At 35.9% G+C, this 23,394-nt stretch overlaps 1 protein-coding gene and 1 long non-coding RNA gene across 2 annotated transcripts in view; one reads left to right on the forward strand and one right to left on the reverse strand.

Annotated features, from left to right (window-relative positions):
- The window catches only part of LOC126367196 (netrin receptor UNC5B-like), a 195,949-nt gene that overhangs the window by 7,697 nt on the left and 164,858 nt on the right, over positions 1–23,394 (forward strand). Inside the window, exon 2 of the mRNA XM_050010616.1 lies at positions 21,723–21,766. The gene's annotated coding sequence lies outside the window, so the exon portion shown is untranslated. The remainder of the gene's footprint in view (positions 1–21,722; positions 21,767–23,394) is intronic.
- LOC126367228 (uncharacterized) overlaps positions 7,189–23,394 on the reverse strand; it is a 34,892-nt gene continuing 18,686 nt past the window's right edge. Inside the window, exon 2 of the long non-coding RNA XR_007566459.1 lies at positions 7,189–7,260. This is a non-coding gene — a long non-coding RNA (uncharacterized LOC126367228). The remainder of the gene's footprint in view (positions 7,261–23,394) is intronic.

Genomic DNA, 23,394 nt, shown 5'->3' on the forward strand with positions numbered 1-23,394 from the left:
GACTCGCGATCCGGAGGTCCCGGGTTCGAATCCCGGTGGGGAAATATCACAAAAAATACTTTGTGATCCCTAGTTTGGTAACATTACAGGCTGATCACCTGATTGTTCGAAAGTGAGATGATCCGTGTTCCGGAAGGCACTTTAAGCCGTTGGTCCCGGTTACTTCTTACTGGTGTAAGTTAGTAGTCGTTATATGAGCCATGTCAGGGGCCTTTGGCGGTTCAATAGTAAGTAACCTTGACACCAGGGTTGATGGGTTGGTAATCCACCCACAAGAGAGAAGAAGATTTTCATGTTAGGACCTTGTATCAACAGTGGCTGCATACATACATACATAAACTCACGCCTATTTCCCACCGGGGTAAGCAGAGACTATAGAATTCCAAAGCAAATTGCCCTTTATTACTTTTCGCTTCACCCGCAAGGGTTTACCAACATGAGTTTATGTACGGTCACGAGTATTAATATGTATACACTTTGGTACCATCTCACATTAACTTTTTTGACAAATTGAACTGTAAGTGTCACTAAATGTCAAATATGTTAGTGCGACAGGGTTCTAAAGTGGGTACAAGATATTACTCATGACTGTACAGTGCAAGTAGCTTTAAGTCGAACTCGTTCCTTATAAAGGCATTATCAAGCTGTTTCACAAGCCACGCTCCACGATTATGATTTGATTCGCCATAAAGTATTTACCGCTTTTCATTTTATATTTTAAGTACGCCTATTTATGTAAAATATACAAACTGGTTGTTGAGCGTAATAGGAAATTTATCGTTATAATAATATTTATTGCTATAGTAATTCTTACCTCGTTTTCTTGGTATAATAATAATTTTAATAAAGTGAACTGTTTAGGTTATTTGGTTGTGCCTATTTTGCGGAAGATGTAGATCATGCCATAATTATATTCATACCATAATTGGAACAATCTCATTAAGGTACCGCCACAGTCGCGCCTCCAACCACTGAAAGGGTCCTCTTCTATCGTGTGGGTTGTGAGGTGGATTACCAACCCCATCAACCTTGGTTTCAGGGTTACTATTGAACCGCTAAAGGCCACTGACATGGCTCATGTAACGACTACTAACTTGCACGAGTAAGCAGAAACCGCGACACTCAATCATCACGCAACCGTATGTGTGACAGCGAGGGTTGCCAATTACAATACCTAATTTAACCGTTATTACTTACTTAGGTAGGTAGGACTACGTATGAAAGAAGCTTTTATAATGATCAGTTAATATTTATTTATTTATTTACCACACACATCACAAACAAGAAATTTTGAACAAGAAGATTCAAGTCTAAACTATGTTCGAGGAGGTGAGGTAAACCTAGCTCAGATGTTGGCGGGGAACGGAGAGTTGCCGTACTGTACGTAGTATTATTCCTTATTGTATGCCACGAGCCCATGTTGGAAACGAAAAACAACTCTAAAAGCATTTTGTTTTAGGTACGGAAGTCTAGATTAGCATCCACTTTGATTTTATCGAAATCACTCTGGTTTATTTCTACACACTGCCCGGCCCACCGGTAATAACTTTTACGCTTGAACTATGTGTAAAATATAGCTTACAAGCACACTAATAGCATCGAAATATCGCCTATAATCCTGAGTAAATGTTTGCAGGTTTTGCTAATAGCAAGTAGTAAGTGTAAAATGTAATCATAACCAGTTTTATAAGTAGTTGTTGATGTTGGTGACTAAATGTTAACAGCTTAGGCTTTCACGCTGCTGTAATACGATACTTAAGTATGCTCCATACCCCCTCCAGTTGAGCCTGGGAATTAAAAAGGGTCACATCAAAGCAATTCACCCAAAAAAGCCATATTGCTTTCAAATTGCAATATCACTTTTTTGATGACAGCTTCAATGTGGCCTTTTTAATTCCTTGTGCTCATCTGTGGGACGTATAAAGGCTACTTATGTTCATTATTATATTAATCAATTAAAGAGCCACGCTCTTCCCGGTGTAGCATTCTCTATTTATGACTTTCAAAGGCCAATTCTTTGACTTCTTTATAAGATACGACGTTCGCCTTCTCGTTGATTTGTTCCATGTAAGCTTTTTTGTTCTCACCTTTCTCTCTTATCTTCGATCTTTCTTAGCATGATGTTTTGATTCCTCGTAATTTATCAAATGTTAAGAATTATGTAGGACAGAAGTCTTTCATCTGCTGCTGCTGCTATCTCAATAATTCTGATTAGACACAAGGAATTTAAATATGTATTTCAATTATAAATAATTTCTTCGCTTTCGACTCGATTATTGCAAATACTGCAATCGTTATGCGTGTCCATGCACCGGACAAAGACATCAACTGTATCTTGACACGCCATTTGACCCTTGATATCAGTTCCGAAGTGTTATACAAGATGTTACTATAATTATGTGTTATCTGAAGGTGCTTTTATATCATCCTACCGTACCGTTTCGAAAAATCAATTTTAGCCCTGTTCTATGTTTAAAGTCTCATGTAATAGAAAGCGAACGTACTGCCAGGCACAAACCCTGGAAACCAAGAGATGTATATTATATATATCCAAACATGAATTGAAACCTATAAAATCAGATTCAGTGGTTTACTTAGAGGGAAAAGCATGGTGTACCTATAAAATTTGCTTAAGGTCGTTATTCAAAGTTACTGTGAGAATACTGCACTATAATCCCAGGGCACTACTTCACTAGGACCCCATAATTGCGCCACCCGCGAGTGATTCGGCTGTCAGCAACCAAATAGTTGTGTAACTGAGCTGATACCAGGTGAGGTACCTTTTATACAACTGCATATTTTTTTTGGTGGTTAACTGTGGTGGTGTTACCATGGTGTCCTAGTGATGTAATTATCGCATCACCACGTGTTGTTGTCACTTACAGTGTAAAATATTTCTTCAGAGAAATGACTCTTACCTACTTTCTGTTCATACTTATAAATACCTCGCTATCCATACAATATTTTTATTGTCCTCAATAAAATAATAACGTCTTCATTATTCTTATAACACTGTAACTTCTTTCATTTAACATATCTCACTTACTTCTTGATATACGGAATTGCAAGTGGTTGTTCACTAAACATGATAGGTATTCTCTTACCTTGAAGTACGATAACTTCAATGTGTAGTGTCTGTGTAAAACGAGGTGTTTTGTATGAAGTGTCCAGAGTGTGGTAATAGTTCAGAATGATGACATAAAAGCGGAATAGCCAACAGCAATCATATCTCACTCTATTATCGTCTGACCTTCCTTATCTTTTGAATCAATGTCGTGTATACTAGGTTCTACTAAGCGTTTCACTATCTCCTACAAACGTTGCACAACATTGCCATTTATTTCACCTACAACTACATACATAACGTTATATTTGACATGATTAATTCCTGCTCCGTTTGTGTCATTGCTAATTTAATTGTTAATATAAATCACTATAGTTACGATTATTGCTTTCCGATTTATCTAAACTATGTTATTGTTTCTTAATGACTACAATTCTTGGTTGGATGTTACTTATCGATCACTATTTACAAGGAAAGGAAATTGTAGTAATTGTTGTAGACCTTTGACACTTTATTGTAGACAAAGGTATTATGTATTGTACTTCAGTATTGGCTAGGTACTGGTAAATGTGGAAATTTCCGCACGTCAATTTAAATTTACTAACACAGTTAGCGCTACCATCTTCTTCTTCTATCGTGTGGGTTGTGAGGTGGAGTACCAACCTCATCAACCCCGGTGTCAAGGTTACTATTGAGCCGCCAAAGGCCCCTGACATGACATGACATGAGCTCGACCATTATAGACGGCGATACAACTCACCACCTATCACGCTAATGAACGTTGGTCTAACAGAAAGCTCGGTGAGATGTGGGTTAGTTCATCTTATGATGGATGTGCCACTGAGGAACAATCGTACCCCTAATCGACCAGACATGATAGGAAGCGTATTTCACCATATATGCTCCACTACGTGTTGGTGGATTGATGAACACCCAAACCCGAGCCAAATCAGAAGTCTTCGTATTAGACCGAGAATTGAAATCAGAACCATCGGTCAAGATGTATGTTATCATTTTAGGATGGTTAACATAAACATAAACTGCCTATATACGTCCCACTGCTGGGCACAGGCCTCCCCTCAATCAACCGGAGGGGGTATGGAGCATACTCCACCACGCTGCTCCACTGCGGGTTGGTGGAGGTGTTTTTACGGCTGCTGTGGCTGGTGTTTTTTGCTTTTAGGATGGTTATTCTATCATAATTGCATTGCAGATCTATGATAGGTTGATAAATTCACATTAAATTTAAAAAAATACTCTGCATATTCAAAGGAATAATTTGTCCTACACTTATTTAAATCAAATTGAAAGAAAAAAATAGTCAAAATAAAATTTAAGGTCTTACCCCAAACGAGAATACAAAACTTCTTCACCAATTAAAACTTGTTCCCAATAACAAAACTCTCGAAACGTTTGACGTGGAATTGTTGAGCCATTAAACTGTTAAATTGTCAAGTGACAGAAACTTTGGTAACTAAGCAACTTGCAGGCTGAAACTTAGCGATATGAACTTTGATAAGTTGATCGTTTAGCTGGTCGGAATATCGATTTGCTTGCTTTGAGAAACCCTCAAACGTTCTTTGGATATTTGATGTTGTTTACAGACTTGAAGTTTACGACGAACTAGATATAAAATCATAATTGCATACATTCTTGTTAGGTTCTAATTAGTTCTATGTTCTATTATCTTGTTATTAAATTTTTAGGTTAGTAGATACTTTATATTATTATTGACTGTACTTTTTATTGATCATTAAAATCATTGTTAACAGAAAATTTACTGATGATTAACAGAATAAAAAAAACATTAAAAATATAGCACCACGCCTAATTAGCCTGTTAGTAAAGCAGACGTGTACCCACTTCTCGCCAGCTATGTTTAACTCCCATAAATAAGGAGGCTAGCCTATTGCCACTGTTCGAGCACAAATTCTGGAAATCATGTGATAACAATTATCTATGATCAAACATGAACTCATTAAGTCGAATTCAGTGGTTTAAAGCCAACCACGGGATTTGACGTGCCACATTTTTAGTCTCTTCTTATTATATATTTTTTTGAATTTTATTTCAATAAACTAGGTCCTTTGGTTTTATTAAGTATATTTCGATGATTCATATTTGATGTACAACTCCACAGTATCTACACCAAAATCATATCGACCGCATTTCCGATTAAAACCAGACTTCGCTATAAATACATCTTGCATAAAACAGATGCTCCCTTTACGATTGGTAACACAAGAGGAATTTCCGACAATATCAGCCAAATGGATAAACCATCACCAGATTACAAACTAAGCAAACATTTTGACACAAACAAAACTTTATTCGCAAACACGAACACCGAAACCCGAAACGTAAATGACCAAAAACAATCCAGACACGCAACACGACGCTAATACCACTTAAACCAAACGCCGTAAATGCAAACCAAACACCTCATTATTCGAACTAGAACAAAGGAGTGAGAAATCCTTACTTTTAGACAATGCTAGTTTGTTAGTTAAGGCGCCAAGGGGGCACGTTAATCTGACAAGTAACGAAGCACAATGCCTGCGGCCTCCAGCGGGCTTATTAACGGCCTCTGTCACTCTGCCGGGTAACTTTCAATTAGAAGGCCAGGAATTAGCGGCAGGGATGGCTGCGACCGAGTCGCTAAGAAACATCAGAGGATTTTGTAGTTTAAGATGTTGCATTGAATTGTCCTTTTAGACTGTTTTGTATTTGTCACTTTTTGTTCGAAAGTTACGATCTGTATGTTTTATTAATATTTCATTTCATTTGTATGTTTTTTAGACTATTGACCGGACTACTTGGTCGGATAAGTAAGAAGCCTTAAGTTAGACGTTTGTTTTAATGCCTGATTGCACAAACAAAGCTTATTGATACAAACAATAAATGCGTATTTTTAAATCTAATTGGTATAAAGCATAAGGCTGCTGGCAACCCTAAGAACTTTATCGAAACTACAAGATCAGACATCTTGGTATTTACTAACTTACAAAGTTTAATGAAAAAATAATGGTAAAGAGCCAGTCTATATCAAAATAAAAAAGTAAAAGCTAAAGTTAGTTAAACCTTGTAGTCTTGGAAACTCTACGGCGTGATAATTTGCGAGATTTAAAGCAGAGTTCTAATTTAAAATGTATCCTAAAGTCCAGAAGTGTATGACGGAATTTACGGAAAACAGCTAGGTAGGCACAAGCCAATCAGCCAATCTAAACATACCAGAGCTTAGACCAAGAGGACGACCAAAAACAAGATGGGCGGATGTGGTTAAAAAGGACATGTGTATGTGCAATGTCTCCGAAAACGACACGTCTGATAGAGCGAAGTGGAAGAGAAGTACGAAGAAGGCAGACCCCACCATCAGATGGGAATAATAAATGCCAAGGAGAGAGAGAGAGCTAGGTAGGCACAAGCTACATAAAATCTCATATATACAAAGTACCGCAACTGCGGAAACCAAATTGTAATAACAACAAACTGATCTGTTAAACAAATTTACAGTACCTATTCTAACAAAAACGTTACTTCCAAGATATCGAACGTACAATCGAATATCACACGAAGATCGTCGATCGATAACAAATCGATTCTAGTAACAGTATTCGAATATTTATTCAAATCACATCCTTGTCGAGTGTAGCGATCGGGACGCTTTAAATCGATTTTTTTCAACTGTTCAAATATTGGTCTTAGGCAAAGAAACTTATTTGATCTTCACTCGATCGGTCGGAAGTGAAGTTCTTAGAAAGGTACTAGTGACGAAAAACAAATACAAGAACTAAGGAATTTTGTCTACTTACGAAAATGTATTTGAACAGTAAAAAACACGGTTCAATTAAATAATTGTTTTATTTTGTATTACTCATCTTTCGGGATCTTAACATACTTAATAAAAAGTAGAGCTCGATTTTAGTGAAAGTCAGGACCGCCTGTGTAGTATCACATATTGTGAAAATAATTCGTACAATCTTTCTGCATTTTTTTTTATTAAGATATGTGATACTACATAGGCGATCCTTACGTTCACTCCATATTATGTGCTACGGAAAAGAACGGCCTCTGTGGTCCAGTGGTTGAGCATTGGGCTCACGATCCGGAGGTCCAGGGTTCAAATCCCGATGGGGACATATCACAAAAATCACTTTGTAATCCCTAGTTTGGTTAGGACATTACAGGCTGATCACCTGATTGTCCGATAGTAAGATGATTTGGAAGGCGCAATAAGCCGATGGTCCCGGTTACTACTTTCTGATGTAAGTGAGTAATCGTTACATGAGCCATGTCAGGGGCCTTTGGCGGCTCAATAATAACCCTGACACCAGGTTTGCTGAGGTTGGTAATCCACCTCACAGCCCACACGATAGAAGAAGAAGCTACGGAAACATTCATTCTTATTAAAAAAAATCACATCGTCTTATCCAACTTTAACACAATAAGAAACACCACATTCACAACTTTAACACATCTTGGTCATCTTCATTATAACTAACCGAGTGACACTGAAGTGCAACGCATCACAACGTAACAATGATGATTTCTAACAACCTCAAAATAAATCAAATACCACATAAGACTATTAAAAAACAAACAAATCCTCCATCCATCCGCATTCACCAGAAACCACAAATATAATAACATAAAATATTCTCGACACGTCCACTGCAGCGACGCCCGCCAATCACAAGAACACATCAAAGTCCATATCATTGTAACCTCGATACAAATTTTAATATCACAAAGCATCGGATATTTCATCATATAGCTGTGATAAACAAATTCGGGATTGTTTACGTTCGAAATACGATCAAAGCGCAGGTGGCAGGTTTTCCTGTGTATCTTTTTTAACTTCCGAGCTTCATACGACTTTGAGGAAAATAAATAATGTAACGGATTTTGGCGAATCAGGGAGATATTCTTTTCATTGTCTTGTTTTTGTTGGGATCAGATAGTGTCCTGTGGGTCAACAACTTGCTTTCAGACGGGGAGAGCCGGTTCTAACCCGACTACCGGACTTGCACCAATGAGTTATTAATTTATCTTAAGTGCAGTTTTCATTAACACAGTTCGACCACTATATACGGCGATACGGCTCACCACCTATCACGTTGGTCTAACAGAAACCTCGGTGAGGCGTGGGTACTTAGTTCATCTTGTGATGGATGTGCCTGTGACTACCTTAATAGAGATATAGTCGTGAGCTTATGTTGTTATATTATGTTAGATAGTGTCACATTATCATTATTAACACTTTCAAGGACAGAACGTCTACGGACGTTCCGATCCCAAGGTGAAGACCCCATGGGTCATTGATGGTGCATAATAGGTAAAATGTCACCTTGGGATCGGAACGTCATTAGACGTTCTGACCTTGAAAGTGTTAACTCGACTTTTATATCTAGTGATGAAATTATTACCAGACGTTATTATTACAACTATGATAATTATATTTCTATTATTACAGTAGGTATAAAATTTTGTCTACCTTACACCTTCACGGAAGGCAAGAGGGAAACCACTGCCCTATTTGTCCCTAAAAAAGTAGCATGGAGAATGCTCTTAAATAAGTGATGTGACACCTTCACATCATATCGTAGACAAATCTGATATAAATGCCAATTTCACCAACTTTAGATTATAAATATTCAATTTCAAACTCTGCTCTTAGTACTCGTGTTGTTTTATGTCTTACGCAAGACGTATCATTTACAATATTAAATTTAAATTGAGGAACCGAGGCTGGTGCCGGTTAAAACGTACCTCATAATGAATTTAGATGACCTAAGTCAGACGAAGTCTTTGTCTGCTCCAGTACTGAATTACTTATTATTTCATTTCCTCAATCTGTTGGATAATCCTTCAAGACAGGGTGTTCCTCTGAATATTCTCAAGTCATACATTTTAAGTTTCTGATTTAGAATTCATTTCCAAAGGCACTTTGGAGATCTTTGGGTGAATTGAATAGGTACTTACTTTATTGTTTGAGTTCAGTTCTGAGTAAACTATCAAACGTTCATCATTAGCTTTGACTAAGTGAAGTGAGCCTTATCGTCGATGACCGGTTTCGCTTTATTGATTACCTACTTCTATATAGTTTATAGAATCAAAACTTAACAAAAAATATCATATTATGAAAGAGTGAAACTAGTGTGTCAGAAACGTAGTAAGTGAAATTCTGTTGTTTATGCGTACCCTTATTAGACAAATGCATAATTTGTTCTGGCTTTGTGGGTTTCACAAGTACCTATATGTACAGAAATGAATTAGAAATGTTTTATTGCGACCATGTGTTCGTACAAAATGTGGTGTTATAAAAATACAAAAATAAGTATTTTAGTATCAACATGGACCCGGTAAGGGCACTGCAACTGGTGGAGAAAAAATATTATGCTGGTTCATTCAGAACTTTCACACGTTTTCACATCTGATAGCCAGTTGATTTTTTAATTTCTTAAAACATGATTGTTTCTTAATCGTATAACAACTATCGTAGCGGGCTGCTATACAGTATCATAACTATTCTGTTTGATAAGTATTGCCTCCTTCACAAAAACTTGCTATTCCATTAACCTTCATACTTCTGTGACCCCAATCCTCCAATATCGTTTTGTTTATTTATTATTTAAATTAATGAAACACTCGCCTCCAATCATGTTGTAGAAGCTAGTGAGACAGCCAAAATTGAAGTAACGTTATAAAGGAGAAGCTATTAACGTCTAAAGTTTTTTTACTAATAGATATTGTTTGTCTAACTTACGGTTGTAAGGGTACGTAACGGTTATGGTTATCGGTTATTACTTTTCTGTTACGACGTCATTAAAGGAAGTGATTATCACAAATCAATTCTTCTTCAAACAGGTTCCCATCAAAAAGAGTACCTTCGATGTTGTTAATAGAGCAATCACGAGTGTCTTCCTGTAAATCAATTTTATAGTTATTTTATATAATAGTTTTTAGTGATGTATTGACGAAATAATTATGTTCATCAGTCATTGTCTCGAGAAAATTGTAAGTCCAACAGTAGGTGGTCTTGTATTTACTTTTAAACTTAAAATGTAAATAATTTTCCTAATAGTTTCATTGAGCTAATTTTTAAATTATTGTTTTTTATTTAAAATGTACAATGGCCCCGATTCCTGCAGACATCTAATTTTATTTTAAGTTATACTTGTCATTTTCTTATCCACCGAAAAGGTAAGGGACGGATGATTGATAACTGTTAATTTTAAAATGAATAAATAACCCGGGCGAATAAAATGGGGACTTCACTGATATGCAGGCCGTTTGACGTGTGCTGTCAACTTAATTCTGTCGGGTTATTAGCCAATATAAAATTGTGGTAGGATTTTTTTTAATTTCTGTATAAAATTGACGTGTATTTTATAAATGTCATGCCTGTCGATTATCCGTCCCGTTAATTTTCGGCGGATAAGAAAATGACAGGTGTTACTTAAAATTAGATAAGTGTGTACTGGAGTCAGCCCAAATACATCTTTTAGTTTAGTTAGTTATCATCTTTTATTAAAACTTATCTGTGTTTCTTGCATTAACAAAATTTCGACTAGACCAATTCTAACATACGATATGAAAAAGTAGTCAACTTCCCCTTAAAACCGACGAACACAAGACAAATGATAACTGACATGACGGAATTAACTCGACGAGTTTATTTAGAGTTCAAGCAATTGTTAATTTCCTCCAATGAGCTAATGGGCCAAATCCTCTTTGTGAGTTTTGTAATTGGTTGATTGGGCCTCCTGGTGAAAGCTAAATTGTTTGGTCAGCGGACGAGATCTATCTGTCGGTACAACAGCACTATTTAGATCATAAGTATATTCATAATATACGCTACGAAGTACAAAAATAGGTATGTATTTATTTATGGCATATTATTTTCGCGGCGACTAAAAACTTAAAGGGCGACTAATTGTTTTGTTACAAATAATTACTTGGCAGCGATTAAATATTATTGCGACAATTATATTAGATGAGCTTCGAAATGCAAGGATTTATAAAAACTCAATAATGGCTGCTACTTTAAGGTAGCAAAAATATTTAACAGGGCCAATGAAATTATAGGTGAGGTATTATAAATAATGACTTGGCGACTAATATTAAGACAGGAGAATTAAAAATATTTTATTGGCAAATATAGGCTTCCATATAAAAATACACTTTCGGGCTGCGATTTGCAAGCACCTAAAAAAATAAAACGGGTACTGTAATTAAGTATTAGGATTCTAATATTTTTGTTTGGGAATCAAAATTTAATGAAAACGGCGCCAAGCGCGCACGCTTAGCAGAGTGCGGGCCGCGGTGCGGGGGGTGGTGTAGGGCGTTATTAGCCAATGGCAAGCGGCGGGCGGTTATCACGGGATGATACGATTGCCTGTTATTGTTTACTTGTAATATTTTCACAATTTTTACTATTAGCCGAAGTCTCTTTTGAAGTTTTTTCATTCCCTATATGATCTATTTGACATATTTTGGTTAGTTGTGACCATCGAGGCCCGAAGGGCCGAGAGGCGGCGGTGAAGATTTGTTTCGTAACGACAGCAGTCACGGGTGCGAGCGAAGCGAGCACGGAAATTCGCGGCACCCCGACACTGTAGATATAGGTTACGAAGGCTGTATGGCAGGGGGCGAGCAAAGCGAGCCCCTGCCATATAGCCGAGTGGGTTAGGTTACTTGTGACCATCGAGGCCCGAAGGGCCGAGAGGCGGCGGTGAAGACCTTTTAAGGTCACAGATTTTGAAGGTTTATTAACAGTAGTGTAATGAATGTTCGGCATCATGATATTTGGGACAAAATGTATTTCGGCCAACCCTAACTTCGGAAAATAGTTTTTCCCACAAATGAAACGTCGGAGTAACGAAAAGAACGAATTGTTATTAAGTCAAACGAAACTTAGGCAAACGTGATTTCAGCGAAGTGAAAAAAACCGAAACGAAAATAGTCGAAAAGTTTTCTGTTTAATTAAATTCGGCAGAAAAAACCATCAAACTTAAGATACAAGTATTATCAAGTATTATTATAAACCAATAATATTTTTTGCATGCCAATATTTGCTTTATTTAGAGCTCATAAAATGTCGCTCAAAGTATATTTTTTATAACCTTGTTCATATTTTTTTCTCACCTAGGTTAACTATATTTACAACCCCAATGTATAATTTAAGAGAGCCTATTTTCTATTTTTTAGTCGCCGTCAAGGCGTTAACTTAACAATAAATTCAGTTGCCATAACAATAAATCGATGCCAGTTTAAATTAAAACAAAGCTTATAACTGATTTTTTAGCCGCCACTTTCTACTAAAAATTACTCTTCACCGTTGCTGCCAACCTATTATTTTTGCTACCTGCTTTCATTATTTTTACATCCCTAAATCCAATTAATTTGTCGCCTCGTTAAATACATGCCTTTATTTATTTCCAGAGCTATAGATTTATTTCAACAAGCGATCGATTAGATCGCATCGGAATTACTCGCTGCATTTTTTTAAACTCAGACACTGTTATTTTATTTGACAGTACTTGTATTTACTTAGTGATATTTAATTCTGTCAATATCTTTATCATTGGACACGCTATCGAACAGTATATCAACAGTGATCATATTAAATTTAATTCCATAAAAATGCTATTGTTATTATACGTAGCACTTTCTTACATAATGTACGCTACTATCGCGGTGCCCTTACAGGATATCTCATTTTCGTGCACATTTTTTTAAGAACTGTAGTTGTATATCAATGACTGTAATACTTACCATGTAATAGCCCAACCGTGGTAACCCAGTTGAAATAACGTTTGACTCTCACTGTAAGGTCGCAGGCCTAAACCTAAGATCTTCGAAATCGTTTCTCGAATTCATGTTAACGTTTGGAAGGAAAACATCGTGAGGAAACCCACATACTCGAGAAATGAGTTTCGGAGGTATGTGACCTAATTGGTACCTAGTTTTGCGAACTGCATCTTCGTATAACATCACCAATATATTTCAATAAATATTAATTGGGGTAGGCAGCACCGTGTGGATAATTTCCACCCTCAGCATACAAAGATCAAGCCTTCACATTTGTTTTGTTTCACATATCCAACCTTTTAAATACCCTCATATTTCCGTCCTTTGACGTTGAGCCAGCTAAATAACAACAAAAGGTTATACGTTTCCCAGTAATAATTTTCCTATAGAAATCATTAAACCATTGAGCACAGAATAAGACCGCCCACGTAGCTTTTGCATAGATTTGTAATTACTATAGGTACACTACGGCAAATGAATTATATGCTCACTGAGCAAGGAAATCAGGCAATGAATCAAGCGTGTTAAAATCAGACTTAGCTTGTTATATTAGATTTACGATGGAGAAGAAATTGTGACTGAAATTGATACTAACGCGGTATGGGCTGACATTTTGAATCTAATGAGAGGTAAACCAGATAAATTCAAAAGAAAAACCAAATAAAAATAAACAGAATTTAAAAAAGTTTATCATTCTTGAGAGTCCCATCTTTAATTTCATTTGCAAAAAATACAACATATATGTTTATTTTTTTAAAAGTTTATTTTATTTATTATTTACCCTCGCTAATACTATCTTTATTTTAAAAACATAACACGTTTCATTTGAATTTGAATCAAAGCGTAAAACGTATTACAACAGACTGATATCTTTTCAAACAGAATCTCTTTTGTTATGACGTTTAATTTCTCATGTTTAGTATACTGCCTCGATCTGTGATTTGAAACTGTTTTGTAAAAGGATACCTTAATCTGTTACCAAGGTTGTATTGGGTAAGTAAATGTTGATTGCAAGCGTAACGAAGAAGATTTAAATTAAAGAGATAGAGTTACTTTATACAATAGTCAAATTTACTGCTTGGTACAGTCCTCTCGTTGATCGGAAGAGGTAAAGAGTATCCCTCTGCATTGATCTAGTACAGGTAATTAAAGATTAAATCAATGACAGCTCAGGAAATTTTAATTTGTAATGAAAGAGAGAGTAAGAAAGAGGTGAGTTTGGAAGTGACGTATAAAGATAAATAGAGAAGGAAAACATTCTACGCTGACCTCTAAATATAGATAAGCGCAAAAATATTCAATAATAATAAAATACATAATATTGAGATGGTGCCATTCAAACAAGAGATTCCTAGAAAGTCTAATCAACTAGAATAACGCAATAGAGAAAACTGCTTCTACCAGAATTTCCTATAATGTGAGACCCCACTTCGATCATCAAAGTATAAAAATACCACGGCAGTCAATACAGGGCTATGAATACTAATTTTACTATCTAAATCTTGACGATCAACGTACTTAAGAAACAAGACCCTCCATATAGTCTCTGGGAATAGTTTTTGCAAGTGCCGCTTCATAAGCATAATTTACCACTAATTCTCGCACAGGAAAATAAAGTGGGGACTTATTTCCATGCAAATCGGTAGCTGGATAATTCTCCCGAGTAGTAGGCAATGTCAAAACCCTTCAAGCCCCGGGCTCATATGCCGCAATTGCGCCGCCGAAGATACAGAAAATGTTCTGGAAGGATTAGTCGAAACAGATGATTTGGAAATGCAACAGTGTTATTTGTCGGTCGGCTCTGTTAAATAAAATGAATACTTTTTCAATCATTATTATGAATGTTTTATTAATCTTTATAAATATTTTGAGAAAATAAATCAACTGCATAATTGTGAAGACCAATTATATTTTTTTAAAAGATCGGTGAGGTGTGGTTGCTTATTTCATCTTGTCGTCTTTCTTGCTACCTCTGACTGCCCCAATCGGGATATAGTCGTGAGTTTATTTAACGTTGATGTTGTTTTTATTAACAAACTAGATTTTTCTGAATAAACTTATAAATATAGCTTTAAAAATGCTGCCTTTATTGTGAACGTCACTTTCCAATTCTTGCTCAAACTACAAAACACTAGCCGACTTCAACAATATAATATAGCATCATACCGGTTACTCCGAAAGGGTAGACAGAAATGTATAGTATATACACCCACTTCTCACCAGCTATATTTAAGTACCATGTAATAGGAGAAACTCAAAACACAGGGATAAACATGAGCTGCTGCAAAAATAATAGTGGCAAAAGCGCTGTCACATCCAGTCTAAACCTAGTTCTTCGCTTCTCACATATTCAGCGACCGGCATGATCGTAAGGTCACATGTATTATGCATTCAACTCGACCTGCGGATCTGAATCAATCCGGAATGTTTGGTATAATGCGATCGGGGCAAAACAAAAAGTATACATAATGAGCCCGGGATAAACCCTGCTTGTTTCCTTTTTAATGCCGTTTAGATCTTTGGGATCAGTTACACCTTGTTGTTTAGTTAGTAGTTTTATTATATTTTGAACGTTTACTTCTGCTGCTAGTCGATTTTGCCTTCCATATACATCCCGCTTGGGGACGGTACTGAAAAGTACCGGCGTCCGAAGGACGTAATATACGATACCAACGACTTGATTACTCTAGCCATAGGTGGCCAATCAGCTCGCGACAACAAACACTTCTGAACCTCGATACCAACTCCGCCGGCGTGGTCAACAATTTCCCTCATTCAGCGCTTATCTACTTCCTACCATTCTAGCTTGTATTATGGAATCTTAGTCGATCAGTTAATTTTCTTCCTTACGTTCCTTATTATCTTACCCATTCCTTATACAAACTCGTAAGCCTCTCAACAGCATATTATTTATTCCATTATAAACAAGCCAGTATTAAAAGTTCAACGTCAGAGACATAAGGTTTCAACAACTTATGAGTCAGTCAACAAACTGCTAGTCACTACTGTTTATCCTCACTGTAATAGGATTTGCATTAAGCAATGTACAAGAGACAATTCCTTATGAAGCCAGTATTTCCATATTCATACTTCTATTGTCGACCAGTTTGGAAAATAATGATGTTGCATCAATGGTAAAGTTGAAATCCTTATGAATAAGGGTTTTGATATTCATAATTTCAACTGATGTTAATTCGGTTAAATATAAGACATTTAAAGCTAAGTTAGATTTTTTTACTTACCAGGTTTACTTTTTCAAATAGGCTGGGACAGTGTTAAAAGGGCTGACGAACTGTCACAACATTTATATCTAACATAATTATGAATTTCGCATTAGAACTTGGTATCAAAAGTAGGTATTTAATATTAAACGGCGTACCGAAAAAATCCAACTAAATCTATTAAAATATCGACTCATTTTGCGAAAATGCGAAATTTCAATCATTGTCACTTTGGAATAAGATCTACTGTTCATGACGGATTACGTATATGACTTTATGTACATACGTAATATTGCAGATTCTAATTTAACACTTTGTTAAAGTGTACAATGAATAAAAGACCTAATCATAGAGCACTAAACCACTACAATGTTCCACCCTTTACCTATTAACATTCCGCCAAACCGCACTTAGCGCTTCGCTTCATCATTCATCATGCTGACAGCAACGGTGTAGAATTCCTGTCTAAATTCCCAGTTGGAACTTGCAACCTCTCAAACAAACTTGTAGTGGTTTTTGCTAGCAGTAAGCACCTTAATCACATCGTCAATTTGATAAGTTGTAATTTTAAAATTGCCGTCTAACGCGTTACCTATTTCTGATAAACAACATCTTTATTATTCACATGTAAAATATGTTTAAATATATTATACAGGTGTTAATGACATCGTAACGAATACTAAGGGGAATGATTCAGCTCATGATTGTAAGTTAATGTCAAGTCGAAATTTCCCACGAAAAACTCATGATGTTTTTTGCAATTCTATACTTTTGCAATGTGAAACTCCTCATTTTCCTCAGTGTTCGTTACGATGTCACCAACACCCATACGTACGCGTATGGCTACCTGTTCTTACTTGTACGGGTGTATGGGATATCAACTCAGAACCATGGTCTGAACCATTCCTCAAGGCTTTCGTAACGATGTCACTAACACCCTTCAATAGTGTGTTTCAATAGATTGCCTATGTCATTATAAGCAAGTATCTACTAAGGTACATAAACAGACTCACTCCCTCACTCCCTAATGGAGTAAGGAGTACTACAAGTAATCAGCAGAAAACTTGCAGCCGCTTTGCTGCAAAGTCATTTATTAAAAATTATTTATAATGTACTCATAAGTCCATCATTATTATTAGGAACAAAGGTTCTGACATGATAATACCCTGAAATACAAGCAGCTGGACGCGTTCTATACTTTTATTCGCCCCCCATCCAGCGTAGAAGTTACTACTTGCTAAAAGCTTTTGCTCTAACCAGACGCAATAAATTATTCCAGAAAATTATGTTAACAACTCGCGAAGCTACGAGTAACCTACAGAAACACAATACTACCTAAACCTATCCATTTCAGCAGTATAATTTCCTAGCAAATTACCAGCCCCACAAAATATCCGATCTATGACTACGGAACCAGGACTGGCTTCCAACTTATCAGCCTCGACAAAGCAATAAAACTAGGCAAATAATTCGCGATAGCATTTACATTTTGCCAACACGCGATCCGACCATCGCGGGAAGTCGTTGCAACGATTCTTCGCGTACGGAAGTCCATTAATGTTTTTCCTCGCTTACATGCAACACTTATCTTAGATGAAACAGCAATGAACATTGTTCAGGGCGTTTCGATCGCTAGGCTGTTGGCGTGGTAGTGTGCTATGGGATAGTAAGCATCTGCATTAGGTGTTATCAGAGCCTTATCTCACTCTTATACGGTCTGTGGAGTACATTCGCTAATCGTTGCATCGGTTCTACCCCTTAGTACTGCAGATAGGACGATAAAGTTTACTTTCGTCCTGTAGAGCAAGTTATATGTGTATCAAACAACAATGTTGTATGATCTTTAACATCTATCTTTTATTTATGCTTTTATAATGTGTGTCTTTTTCATAAAGTTGTTATGAAAATAGTCGCTTTAAAGATTCACTCACTTAGTGCAAAGTAAACACTGTAGTACCAGTATTGTTTTGAAAATATTATTATATTTTTTATTTATTTAAAGTCTCTTTCATTCATATTACATTAAATATGATTTTAATATGAATTAAAATTATTAAAAGCGAGTAACATTAATTTAGTAAATAATTAGGCCTACAGATAAAGCAAACCTTAAGCTAACGTATTAAGTCTACTCGGAACTAATATTTATTATATACACAAGCAGATAAACATGAAAACCAATCATATGATCCAACCTCACTAATAAACGAAAAAATAATTGAACGTTTGGATGTAAACGATAAAACACGCCCTGCAGATAGCAACAGCGATAATAGCATAAGGGTTTTATGCCCGGATTTGAAGGGAGACCAATCCAGATTAAGAACAATTTGCCATGAACTGCCAAAATAAGATACAGTCTCTGAGGGGACTGGTTTAATAGGGTCCTATCGATTTTGGATTGTTGTGTTCATCAAGTGGACATTTATGGAGTCTTAAATAGAAAAAGCTTTTGTGCACGTAGAAGTAGTAGATGGTTGTGTTGCGTTCCACCATGAAGTTTTATAGGTATCTAACCTTTTCACAATCACGAATCGTATATGATATTGAAGTATTAACATGAGTAGGTAACAAGGAACTGTATGGTGATAGGTTAGATGTCATAATCCCTTAATTGACTTTTATGATATGTTTGGGATGGTAAGTAGCATAATGTATAATTCCCTATTCTGCAGCAGAGCAATGACCCAAAACAAATACATATAATCAAATGCTTTGTCCAATCCGGAAATCTTTGTCTATTCCCAAAATTTAAGTAGGTCTTTATAATATTTGTCCATTTCAAATATACGTACTCAACTGTTTTCTTTGTATGTTGTTAAAACCATGAAACTTAATGCTTGATAAAATATTTGAGGTTTCTTTATTGTTAGTATTCTTCTTGTTTATGTAAGGTAAAGATGTTTGTCGCGATTTCCTCTGTTTACTTGTTTCGAAATATTTATGTCTTCACACTTTAACAGCAATTTGTTAAAATGGTATTGAGTTAAAAAAGGTTCGAAGTCTAAATTAAAATTTTTGTTATGTGTTGCGCTTTACATACAAGTATGAATTCTCTTTTACGGATGCGATGGCGCCACTTTTTTATGAATGAAGGACTAAGAAAACTAAACCAATTTAAAGTAATACTCTTAAGTGGAACTTAATATAAAATATAATAATACGGCAGCCATTGACGAAAGGATCAATAAAGTATATTCTATAAAAAAAAAATAAGCACAGGAAACGAATTCATACAGCCTAGATTTTTTGGTGTAGAACCGAAAGTGGTGAGTCAGGATCGTAGTAGGTAAGTAAAATTCCGTGTTCTATACCTACCCCAGCAGGAAATAGGCTTGATTTTATATATGTTGTCTTAATCAAACTTTTGTAGTTATCTGACACTGTTAGTTAAATTTCGTACTGCAATTATGACTTTGTTGCACCAGATGATGATTGTGGTTTACACCCGTTGTTGTTGCACTGCCCCGCTTCCAAGCTTTTATATTGCTGATTCCTGGTAGTCTTCTTCTATCTTCTATCGTGTGGGTTGTGAGGTGGATTCCCAACCTCAGCAACCCTGGTGTCAGGGTTATTATTGAGCCGCCAAAGGCTCGCGACATAGCTTATGTGACGGTTACTCACTTATATCAGTAAGTAGTAACCAATCCAACACGGATCGGACCAACGGCAGCACGGATCATCTTACTTTCAGACAATCAACATGTAAAGCTTGGTGATTCCTGGTAATGGTTGCCTGGAAGAAATTGCTTCAGAACAATAAGACCGCCTATTTGTACTGTTGCTAAATGTTTGTAAGTTTTGTTTGTGTGCAAAAAAGTATACCTATCTGATTTGATTTGATGAGCAAATTACACAAACTCAGTATTAACATTATGGTGAGATTCATTTATTAGACAATACATTCCATTCAACTTTCATTCGTTATCGTTACCGGTTAGTCCATTCAATGCGTATTAAACAATAGTGAGTACTTATAAATAATCAGTGCTATTCTGTTTTTATTTTATGCACGGGACTAAGAGCATTGTTATGGCGATTTTCGATGCTGGCGATTGGTACAATTTAAAAGAAAATGCTAATTGACCTAATATGTTCACTGTAACTGAAGCTTTTTAAATATGAGAGTAGGCAGACATAACTGAAGACAACTTATAGATACTTTTGTTATTATAATCGTAAGTCCAGATGCCTTTTAAAATCCGTATCTTTTAGTTTATTGTTTAACTCTTAGGTTTAGACCTTTATAGACGGCGATATGGCTCACCGCCTATCACGTTGGTCTAACAGAAAGCTCGGTGAACTGTCCAATTAGGATAATATAGTCGTGAGCTGAGCTTATGTTATATTTAGTTTTGATTCTATAATTACCAAGAATATCTTTTTCATTTTTTAAACTCCGTCTCCAAATTTCTCATAAACTGTACCACTCCCGGTGTATTCTTTGTTATAGCGATCTTCATTGTTAGCGACTCAATGAACGTAGTTTTTTTGAATCGATTCGTTTCAAAGTGTTGAATGTTTTCAATGATTTATTTCTGAATACAACACCGTTTCGAGTGCGTGATTTTGTTGACTACCGCTTTAAAAAGGCTCAGTTTTGTCAAAATGTTTCCCATATTGATTGATGGTTATGTTTTATGGGAACCTTTTATCAGTGTTAACAATAGTGACATTTTTGCCATGATCATCATCATTGATTTCTTTTTTTTACAAATAAAAAATATGAATTATAATGTAAGATGTTTTTCTCATTGAATAAACTTGATTAATTGTTTACGCTATTCATCTTAGAAACATGATCATGTGCTATGACACTCGTTTGAATCTAAGCAACGGTAAAGTGGTTGAAGCAGATTTCTTTTTAATGTCACTCTAGTCTTCTTCTTCTCCTATCGAGTAGGTTGTAAGGTAGATTACCAACCAACCCTGGTATCTGGTATATTATCGAGTTGCCAAAACCCCCTGACCTTGCTCATATAACGACTATGTCGTTTTATCAGTGAGTAATAACCGGGACCGACGGCTTAATGTGCCTTCCAAAGCAGGGATTATGTTACTTTTCGGACAGACGGATCGGGTGATCATCAGGCTGATGCCTGTAATATTCTTAGGAAACCAGGACTTACAATGTGATTTTTGTGGTATTCGAAACCCGGGACCTCCGCATTGTGAGCCCCACGCTCAACCACTGGACTACGGAGGCCGTTGACACTATAGTAAAATACATGCTACTAAATAAGCTTCACTGAGTCATAAGTATGTATAGTTAAAAAATATTCTAAAATACCAAATTAACCCCTCATTCATTTACTTGAAAGGGTTTAACATGAGTACTTATCGTGTGATCATATGGGGGTAACAATTTTATATAGGAGTAGTAACACCATCAAATTTGATTGTCAAGAAAATAATTTTGATATAGAATTAAGTTTTAAATATCTAGGAAGTCATTTGAAAATGGTTATAAAGAATAATGAAATAGGATTTCAATTACTAATTTGAAATACTGTTAAAATGGTCACATCATTCACTGAAGACAAGAAGCTAGAAACAAATTTGAAGTAGGTACTGATTTTAATTATTGAAAAATAATTCCTAATTATGTTTTTCTGTCTTTTCAGATCACTCACAACACAAATATCTGCTACAAACAACAGAATTTAAGGTAACCAAACACGAAGAGAACCCCAGGAATATCCCTTTTGTATTCCAAATTTGAATTCACTCTACTCTAAACCCATTATCACACTACTAATCGATTCGAACCCCGATGCTTGAACAGGATCGAACCATTCAACCATTTTATTTTATTGTACTAACCTCTGCTTTGACCCCACTTTCAACCAAAGACTATCACGCATACACATTGCTCTGTGTATCGCCGTTAAATTCTGAGCAATAAGATACTATTTTATATATTCCGTCAGTAAAAGCTAAAGTGGTACCACAACAATGATATTCATAGTTAAAAAGGGCTATTTTGGCAAGTGATTATAGTAAATGTTAATTTAGAAATATATATAGTCATCATTATGAATTGCGTTTGGAAATTTATAGGTTTAGTTCCCATGAATTATGGTTTACGGTTAAAATATTGAAGGGAATTGGTTCCGATTACGTAACGCATCCGTTTGGTTACAATAAAAGCAATTGTGATGTAAATTAATTGGGCTTGTTGATTTTTGTAACATTTGTACAATATTGTTTTCTTTTGATTGAAGAGCCGATAAGTAGGTAGCCGACAGTAAAAAGCCGATGAATATTAAACAATCGAATAAATTGGTCATGTTCCCACAAAGAGAGAGAGAGAAGATAGGTTTTCTCAAAATATTGTGACGTTCTCAGTGTCATTTTTAGAAATATAGGTACAAATAAGAATCGTTTTAGAACTTCAATGATTATTGAAAAGAAACGCATAACTCATCGACCAATAATTCACCACAGACCCTAAACACATCGAACCAAAATCAGCAATTAAACGCACTCATCAAAAAAATATAATGAACACGAAGGATCCCATTAAACATTGGACCCCCGCTAGGAGGTTTCAACGCGAAACTAGCGCTATTATTTTTATTTGAATAAAGCGACGTCATCGGCAGAGAGGAGAAAAAAAATAAAAATCCACCAATAATAAAATTATCGGGGAACCGCCGGGCTATTAAATGCAGACCGTCCGTGAAATATACGGACGGCCCCTAGCGCCAGTGTCGGAGATTCAGAGGCTGGTATAGTTGCGGGAGACGCGAGATCCTAGTCAATTGCTACTGAGAATTCAGAAGTTTTACAAAATATTGTTTCATGTTTCACATTTCCACCTGTAATGTTGAACGTCTAACAGAAAGCTCTGTGAGGCATGGGTACTAACTTAGTTCATTTTGCGATTGATGCACCTTTGACTACCAATTGGGTTATAGTCGTGAGCTTAAGTTATAATTCTTTATCTATCAGTTTTTTTTCTATCGAATGAATTTCGTCAATATCTGATACGTCAGCAATGTGAAATATGTAGGCATTTAGACATGCTTCTTTAAGTGGTATCGCTTTCTTGCCCTTTTTCTAAGGGACCAATTTATTTTCTAGGTTATTGTATCGCCATTGTTTTGTATTTACCAAATTAAAGTGAATAACAAACATTAACACAATAAACAAGTTTGTCAAATTCATGTGCGCTATTCTATGAAACCAGTATTTTGACTATGTTTTTTGTGTAATAATTTCTTTGTGATCATTAAATCCAACATTAATAATTATATACCATACCATCATTCAATGTAAAAAACGTTAGTAAAA

This window comes from Pectinophora gossypiella, chromosome 5, assembly GCF_024362695.1.
Source record: "Pectinophora gossypiella chromosome 5, ilPecGoss1.1, whole genome shotgun sequence".
Lineage (NCBI taxonomy): Eukaryota > Metazoa > Arthropoda > Insecta > Lepidoptera > Gelechiidae > Pectinophora > Pectinophora gossypiella.